Source organism: Anser anser, assembly GCF_964211835.1.
Source record: "Anser anser genome assembly, chromosome: 2".
NCBI lineage: Eukaryota > Metazoa > Chordata > Aves > Anseriformes > Anatidae > Anser > Anser anser.
Genome location: NC_139721.1, coordinates 24,990,691 through 24,999,050, shown reverse-complemented (window position 1 = coordinate 24,999,050; position 8,360 = coordinate 24,990,691).

Genomic DNA, 8,360 nt, shown 5'->3' with positions numbered 1-8,360 from the left:
TCCACGTGTATTGGCTTGATATAGAATGCAGTAGTGGCTCTGCCAGGGGTGGAGCTCACGGAGCTCTCTTCGTTTCAAGAGTGTGTTCTGTCGTGCAGTCACAGTTATGAACAGACCAGATGGCTCAACAATGCAAAGCATAAATGGAAGCAGGCTGGGAACTGGGCTTCAAAGCTTCCAAATGCCACAGGGGCTTGTACCCTATGTCAGGTGTGCTGGTGCTGCCGCCTGCTGGCAGTCGAGCTTAAAAGTTAGAGCTTAAATCCTCTGTTGGTACCTCCCGAGCATTCTCTTTCCCCTCACTGTTCCCTCGGGAAGGGAGGTGGGGTTGCTGCAGACAAAGCAGGCTTCAGCAGTGCACAGAAACTCGAGGCAACAACGTAAGTTGTGGACTGTACCCTATACAGAGCAATGTTCCATCAGCAAATGATCTATAATACATGCAGGTCAAAATGGCAATGACTTGATGGTGAATTAAAAGGAGCAGCTCTTACACCACAGGCAGAGGACGTGCTCTGTTGGGTTGTTCACCAAGCCTGTTGCACTGCAGGGAGTATTGGTATGTTATATGGAAGGAGGATGCAGCAAATGCTTTTTATACAAATACAAGTTTCACAGCTGCAAGTATATGGCTTAACTCAGAAGGATGGCTGAATTTTGACAGTCAACACAAGCCTTCAAGTTCACCGTTAAGTCAATATCTTTAAATGGTTCTAGGTGAATATGTGACCAGAACCATTTTACAGTAAAAATCCAAGGTAAGGGGGGAGTGGGAAATCTTCCTGTGGTCTGCTTTCATTTTAAGGATCTAACTCTGTTCCCTCATGTCTAAAAAATGGTATGTTATAAAATTCTGCCAGAAGCAAATATAACGTGTTACAGCTGTTACTGTGAGAGCTTCCCCATTCTCAATTTGCCCTTTGTATGCAAAACTTGATGAGTTCAGAACTCTTTTTTTTCATTTCCTTACCATAGGGCAGAGTTCTGCACGTAGTGCTCCTAAAATGTGATGCATGCTGTAAGAGCATAGTCTCATCATGACTTGCTGTTTATAGCTGGACTCTTAGACTTTGGTTCCTGTACTTTGAACAGTTCTGGAGCAAAAGGATGCCTGGTAACTGCTTCTAGCGAGTGTGCTACAAAAGGGTTAGGCTGCTCTGGGGGGAAGGCATATCTGTAATGAGATTACCTGGCAGAGATGGATAATACAGGTTTTCAGTCCCGTCCATCTGCAATGTCCCAGGCTCCCTGATGCAGACAGTGTCTGGTTTCACGACTTCCAGTAACTCCATGCCACCTGATTTGTACCAGTGATCTTTGTCAGCGTGACTGCTGAACAGTCAGCAGTGCTGCTGCACAGCAGTCCAAGGGCAGTACTTGCACAAGGCATTTGGGCGTGCCAGGGGGATAGTTCTTGTAGTTAATGTTTTTCTTCCTATGTAGGAAGCTCCTCGTTGCTGTTCAGTAACATGTAAATAGAAACAATCTGCAGAGATGGAATATCAAATGTCAAAATGTCCTGTCTTTAATTTAAGGAAAGCTGAGAATGAAGCAGATCCTGTGGGTAGGATGAGAAGGAGCTTTCTTGCAGCCTGCCAGCTGGCACGTTGCAGGTTGATGTAGTTATCTTGCTATATGGAACAAAGAAGTTAAGTTTAACTTATTGAAATGAGTCCGAAGTGACTGTTTCCAGAGATCTGCATCTTCCTGAGAGGTGCTTCAAGTGTGACAGTAGTGCTTTGGTAGACGCCTTTTTCTGTTATGTTCAGAGGCTTAAGTATAGAAGCTGATGAGATACTTCATTGCTGTGTATCAGTTCCTGTGGTAATACAAAGAAGCTTTAAACGAAGCAGGCTTCAGAATGAGTGCATTCATGCCTTAAAATGGTGGTTTAGCTGTTTTGTCCTTTCTTCTCTATTTTAATTTGAAAGCCTGCCTTTGCCAAATGTTTCCACTTTCAGCTTTTTGCCTTTTACTCAGCAGTGAATGCAGAAAGTCATTCACATCTTCCAATGATATAACTCTCTACCCTTAGGTGTTCTTTGTGTAGGAAAAAGGCTTGCTGATGCCTTCTGGATTAAATTATTTGTTCAACAGCTACAGCATATTTAATTTTTCTGCAAACAAAAAAGGAGTGTTATTAACTAAATACAAACTCATTATCAGAGTATTTCTCAGCTGTATTAACTCAATTTACCAGATCTTGATTAGGGGGTTATTTCTTTTAGATGAATCTCATAACATACCCTGTTAGTCGTTCAGAAATTAAACACAAATGTTATCAAATACCCGTGCAGTGAAGGAAACATACAAGTTCACTTTTTTCTCCTATCCCAGCGAGCTGGTATTAAACACTGATGACTGATCTTAATTGCTGTCTTATGAAAGCCAAGTTTCAAGCTAGTTCCCAAGTTGTCTGTATCATGTAAAGTATGTGCCTGGTGGAGGGGAGAAGAAATAGACAATTTTGTAAGTACCGTGTCCTCTAAACAGACAATCTAATTTGGATTCTGATCCTTTGATTTGCCTCGCCATCCCTGTGAATGCTGAAACAGCCCACATCTGTTGTGCTCAGTGTGCTGCTTGAATGAAGGAAGAATCAGAACTGAACTCAGTCACTTGGCAGATTTCAGTAGTAATAAATTGCCCCCCACGTTAATGTGATGATAAATCCAGGGTCATATTTGTGATACAATAGATAAACCTGTCCTCGTGGCTTATTCTGCTGGTTATGTCTTTTGTCTTGCTTCTGCCCCTGTGTGTATTTTATTTTAACAATAGATGGCAGGGTAATGGGCAGGGATAACTTTCTGACCTTCATAATTGGATCACAAATGGAACTTGAGTTGGCAGCAGCACTGCATTGTGAATACAAAAGCAATCTGAGACGAATAAATGCTCATCTGTTCTCTGTGCTGCAAGGCCGTGGTGTTAAAACCCTGTCTCGTGTGCTAATGTCAGCGTGCAAGTCTTCTGGAAAAACTGCATTTATTGCAAGTGACTCACCTAATCGCTTGTGAAACTTTCCAGGATTACATAAAATGCACCATAAGGAAGTTCAGGCACTGAACTGATAATGGCAAACTACTTCCCTGTGGCAATTAACAGGAAATTAGGGTTTGGGGATGGGAATTAATAAAAGGAGTTGACTAAAAAGTGACTCCAAAAAAATAAATCAGGCCCATTCAGCAGCAATGTGGAGGATGGCTCTAGACTTCTGATTACTTTGAGATGGTTCTGCCTTTATCCTTTCATCTCACTCTGGGCAGGGGAAAAAAAGATTGAAAACCAGCTGGGTGTGTATCTGTTCCTGTCTGAATCAGAGCTAACTGGCTTTACAGATTGCAGATGGTGTTGTGAACGGCTGTTTGATGTCATGGTGGATCTTTCTTTTTGACCAGGAAATTTGTCCTTGACTTCTTTTATAAATTTCTTAACCAGTAAGTTCTGTTTAATACAACTTGCCAAACTATTTATGTGGCATCATGATCAAACAGTCCATTTTTAATATCCTGTATCTGTGCTTAAGGGTAGCATTTGTTGGTGCCTCACGTAATTGCAAAGTTCATCCAGTTAGGTCTGTCCGTGTGCGGTGTCACGTGTCTTTCAGCTAGCTTTCAGAACAGGAAAAACCCAATGAAAAACAGGGAAATGGTGATGTTAACAGGAAAACACCCCAGGAGCTGACACAACCACGCGTTAAGCCCAGCTCTCTCCAAAAGCTCTGAGTTCATGAAATGAGTCAGCTCCCGATGACTTTTGCCTGACAGAACTGCTGCAAGCCTACAACCCTTAATTCTGTAGGTGCTCCCTGTTGCCCATCCCTGGTGTTGCCTTGCCACACTGGTGGCTAACACCTGGGCTTCCAGGTTTTCCAGGGTCTTACGGATTGTGCAAGTTTTGTGGACATATCCATACCAGCTTTAGTTTAAGACCCCTAAATCTGGATACCCACGTGTATGTACAAATATGCTGAGTGTCTTAAGCTCCTACTGCAGATGGTGGAGCTGTACTGAATACAGGCCATGGGGGTTTAATGTGGAAGCTGTTCAGCCCACCCCAAAACACCCCCATTCAACTCCACTGACTGCGCCAGCAGCCGGGTCATCTTGTTCACATGTGGGCAGCTCCATTGGGTGCTCGCTGGAGGTGAGTCTCAGCCTTCCTTTCCAGAGTCTTCAAGGATCTTCAAGGATACAGTCAGTCTGCGGATCCTGCATCTGCCCATCCTGCACAACAGCTAACACATCTTGGTTTTTGAATTCAGCGTTGTACCTAACGTACCTGTAAGTAGCCCTGTTCTAGTTTTGCCCTTTGGTCCGTTAGGTAAATGGAAGTGCCTGTCATGCCCACTGTCTTAATATTCTTACGTTGACCTACACAGGTAGGGTGTAGAACATGGCTGTCTTGAGCTGTAGGTTTTTCCTTCCATGCTATTACACTGAACTCCCTTTATTTTCCCCGGTAAACAGTTTTAAGTGAGCAACATACGGTTTCATTGTCGTAATCCCTAACAACTGTCCTTCACTTGTAGTTAATGGTACAGAAGGGAGTCTTCTAGCAGGGAGCTGCACAGAAGTGTAATGTAGCAGCGGAGGGCAGACTTGCTGGTGAAACTGCAGCAAACACTAACATGAAAGTGTCTGAGGAGCTGTCTAGGTCAGTGTCAGAAAGGCAGCTAAGTATGAAATACATTATGTTTCTGATGAGCTAGCTGACAGTATTTCTTTCATGGTGTTTGGACCACGTTTATGTAACTTCATGCCATTTCATCCGAATCTTTTCCAGCCAGGTGAAAAGAAGCCATAGCTGCTCATTTCTGAGGAAGGCTACTGACTGCTCCTGGTACTTTGACAAGAGTAGATAAGAAGCTATTGTGAAAATCCAACAGACCATAAAGTACAAGGAGGAAAGAAAACAATACAAGGCTAGGTCCCCAAAATAGCAAACACCTCCCTCCCTCCCCTCCAGGTAGGTAGCTGGCAAGCATTCAAGCTGATATTACTTGCATTTTTAAAGTCACCTTAGCAAACAATATTTTACGAAGGAAAATTGCTTGAGCTATGACAAGGGTTCGAACAGGTGGAATATGTCATTACTGAATTATTCAATGATGATTCAGACAGCTTTGTCTTCTGACTTTGCTAACCTGTGTTGGAATAGAAATCTGAGTGCTGTGTGCCCTATTTCCTGATGCAGCTTCTTGCAGGAGCCTTTGAAGCACGTCACAGCTGCGAGATTAAAAGCTCAGTTCCGAAACCAGGGAATTGTGAAACTCTTTGATACAAGATCAAGCCTCCCAGTGTACTAACACAAAGGGTGCTTGAAAGCTCTGACTCGGTGCCTAAGTTACGTTTAAAAAATAAAATTAAAAAAAGATCTGTCTAGCTAATGAAGAGACAGAAAAAGCACATCATAGTCTCTAAGGCAATGAATGAAATGGCAGTAAGTAGTTAGATTGCTTCAGAAAAGCAGCAGAATGTGTGGTTTTTCAATAGTACGCAAATATAGTGGAGTGAATCCTTAAAAAAAAAGAAAAGTAAATCAGGCAAACCTAAGGAGGAAAATAACACTGTAATATGTCTTTGAAGTTGAAATTCTACACACAAAAGAAAGTGTGAGTGTTATAAAGCATATCCAAAAACATATCCAGAAAGGTAGCACAATAAACTACAACAATGTCAGACGAGATTTTATCAGTTACAGCAGTGGCATGGTCCTGCCCAAAAAAAAAAAAAAAAGGCAGCAGAATGAATGTACGAGCAGAAATAGCTGAATGGCTAAGGCAAAGACTAAAAAGCTGCTGCTTCCAACCAAAAGAAAACTGAACAAAACACAGGTGCTGCTGTTTTAATTTCTAATGAGGCTTGCTTTACCTCTTTTGTATCCAGAGCTGAAAACAGACAAGTCAGCGAGACGAATTTATGAGTGCAGGAAATTTTAAAACCAAGGCCTGTGCAAATTAAGGAACAGTACCTTTTTGGTTTTTATATTGCTATGACCCTTCAGTGCAGAAGGGAGAAAGAAAGCTCCAGGGAAGGAAGAAAAAAAGGAGCAGAGGCTAAACAGAGAAAAGAAATCACAGCTGAGGAGCACCTGTAGAAAAGATGGAAGAAAAGTAGAAAAGCACATACAGAAGGAGCTGGCACATGAGAGTTCATTTAGCTTCTTTATTGCATTGTCAAGGATAGTGCACAGTCAATAATCCGTCATATTTTTCTTCGTGTCACTGCCTGGTGAAGGTTATTTTTCTCTGTTCCCTGTTGTTTATCATCTTGTCACTTCATTTTGTTTTTCCATCAGCCTCCAAAGTCTTCTAATCTGAATGATTGCAGTGTATTTCAGATTTTTGTGCCTTCAGGCTGTGCTTGTAGACTGTTAAAAGCTATGCTTGGCTTGCAGTGTCGTTAAATGTCAGCGTATAGCTGTTTTTTTACAGTCATTAAAATGCAAAAAACGAGGTTTTTCTCTCATACATTCTCATACCAGTTGCTGCCCAAATGAATACTAATTGTTGTAGCATTCCCGTGTTCACCAGGTTTTTCTAGGTCTCTGTACCTTGGGTGATGCTATGGTCCTGAAGACAAAGTACAGAAAGTTAATTTTGGCTATCTTGAATTGCTCTAATACAATGGAGGTGCCAGCTCATGCTCACAGAACGTTGGCTGTGGGCATACTTCAAACAAAATCTTCTCAGGGCACCGAGAGACCCTGCCAGTCCCACAGAGAACGTCAAACAACCGTGGTGTCTACTACCAAGAGGGCAGTAAACCATCAGGTGACGGAGTTGTTTGCAAAACTGGGATCATCACATGATTCCTGGCAGCTGCAATTTCATAGAGGAAGACCTACGACTGATATCATAAGGTAGCTTTCTGTGACATGTTGTTTCCAGACACACCCTCTGAAATATATTTAATTCCTAAAATACTCCACTGGTGAGTGTTTGGCGGAGCAGTGTGTAAGTCTGCATCGAGGATGTGATAATTTGGGTAAAACCTGCAAGGAACATAACTCCAACATACTTTTGGACTTTGCAGTAGTGAATTGTTGAATTATTAAACTGACATTTCTTACTATGCAGTAAGGAAACAATGACATTTTAGAAAATCAGATTAACAGGGACAATATGCCAAGACCTGGCAGCAAGGCAGAACAGGAACGCAAAACCCAGTCAATAACAAAATTGACTCAGATCTTAGACGCAATAACTTAATGGGCAATGCTATATATATATGTCAATAAAACACACTGTTTTCTGGATGAAAGTTCGTAAAATGTGAAGAGAAATACCCAGCTCAGCTGGAGAAAAAAAAAAACTCTCTAAATTCAGTTTTCTTACAGACGAGGAGTAAGAAGAGAAAATGAGGACACAGAAAATGTTTGATCAAATTGACATTAGTTTTGATCTACTCCTGATTTTAAGACACCAGACCTACCCAAGACATTGATGTTTCCAGCCGTTTTTATAGGAGGAAACTAAGAAGCAGCCAAATTGAGGATGCTTGCAACAGGCACCTTGGATTCAAAATGTGTATTCATTTTCATACGCTTAAATCCATGTGCAAGCATTCACGTACATGAATTTTCTGAGTCATTGTGTGGAGAAGCAGTGCACAAGAACAATAGTACTTTCAAATTCTTTTGTTGCCATTTTAAAAAATTTCAGTCAAATTAAAACAGTATTTTGTCACTAAAGAATTTGAATAAATGACCCTAAATCTGTAAACTCCTCCCAAACACTTTATAGCAGCTCTTTACTATTAATTCCTTTATGATTTGTAATTAGTCACTTGAAAGAAGGTCAGAAGGAGGAGGAAATTGTGGTTTGAAATGTTCTTAAAAGTTCAAACAATAAAAAAAGAACTGTCTTTGCTGTTCTTTAACATGAAGAAAGATCTGGGTGCGTTTCATCAGGCTTCATTTTCACAGAATCGCAGAACAGTTGGGGTTGGTAGGGACTGCTGGAGATCATCTAGCCCAAATCTGTTCAACTCCCCATGTCAATTAGACAAATTGCTGTCACAGACAAACCAAATAAAGCAAAGCTTCAGGCAAGTCGGGAATAGTTTAGAGAGAGCAAGCCTCAGCCTGAGGCCTTGCGAGCTCAGTACAAAGCTTATTACCTATTTCTATTAGAAATTATGTAGTAATACAGGGCTCATGGTTACAAAATCCATGCTGATTGCACCCAGTCACATTGTCCTTTGTACACTTGGAAATGGTTTCCAGGAATATTTTCTCCATCTCACCTTCCAAGGCTGACGAGCCTGTATTTTCCTGGGTTCTCCTCCTCGCCCTTCTTGAAGATAGAAGAAACATTTTCCCTTTTCCTTTCTTTGGGAATCCTTCTTGGTCAT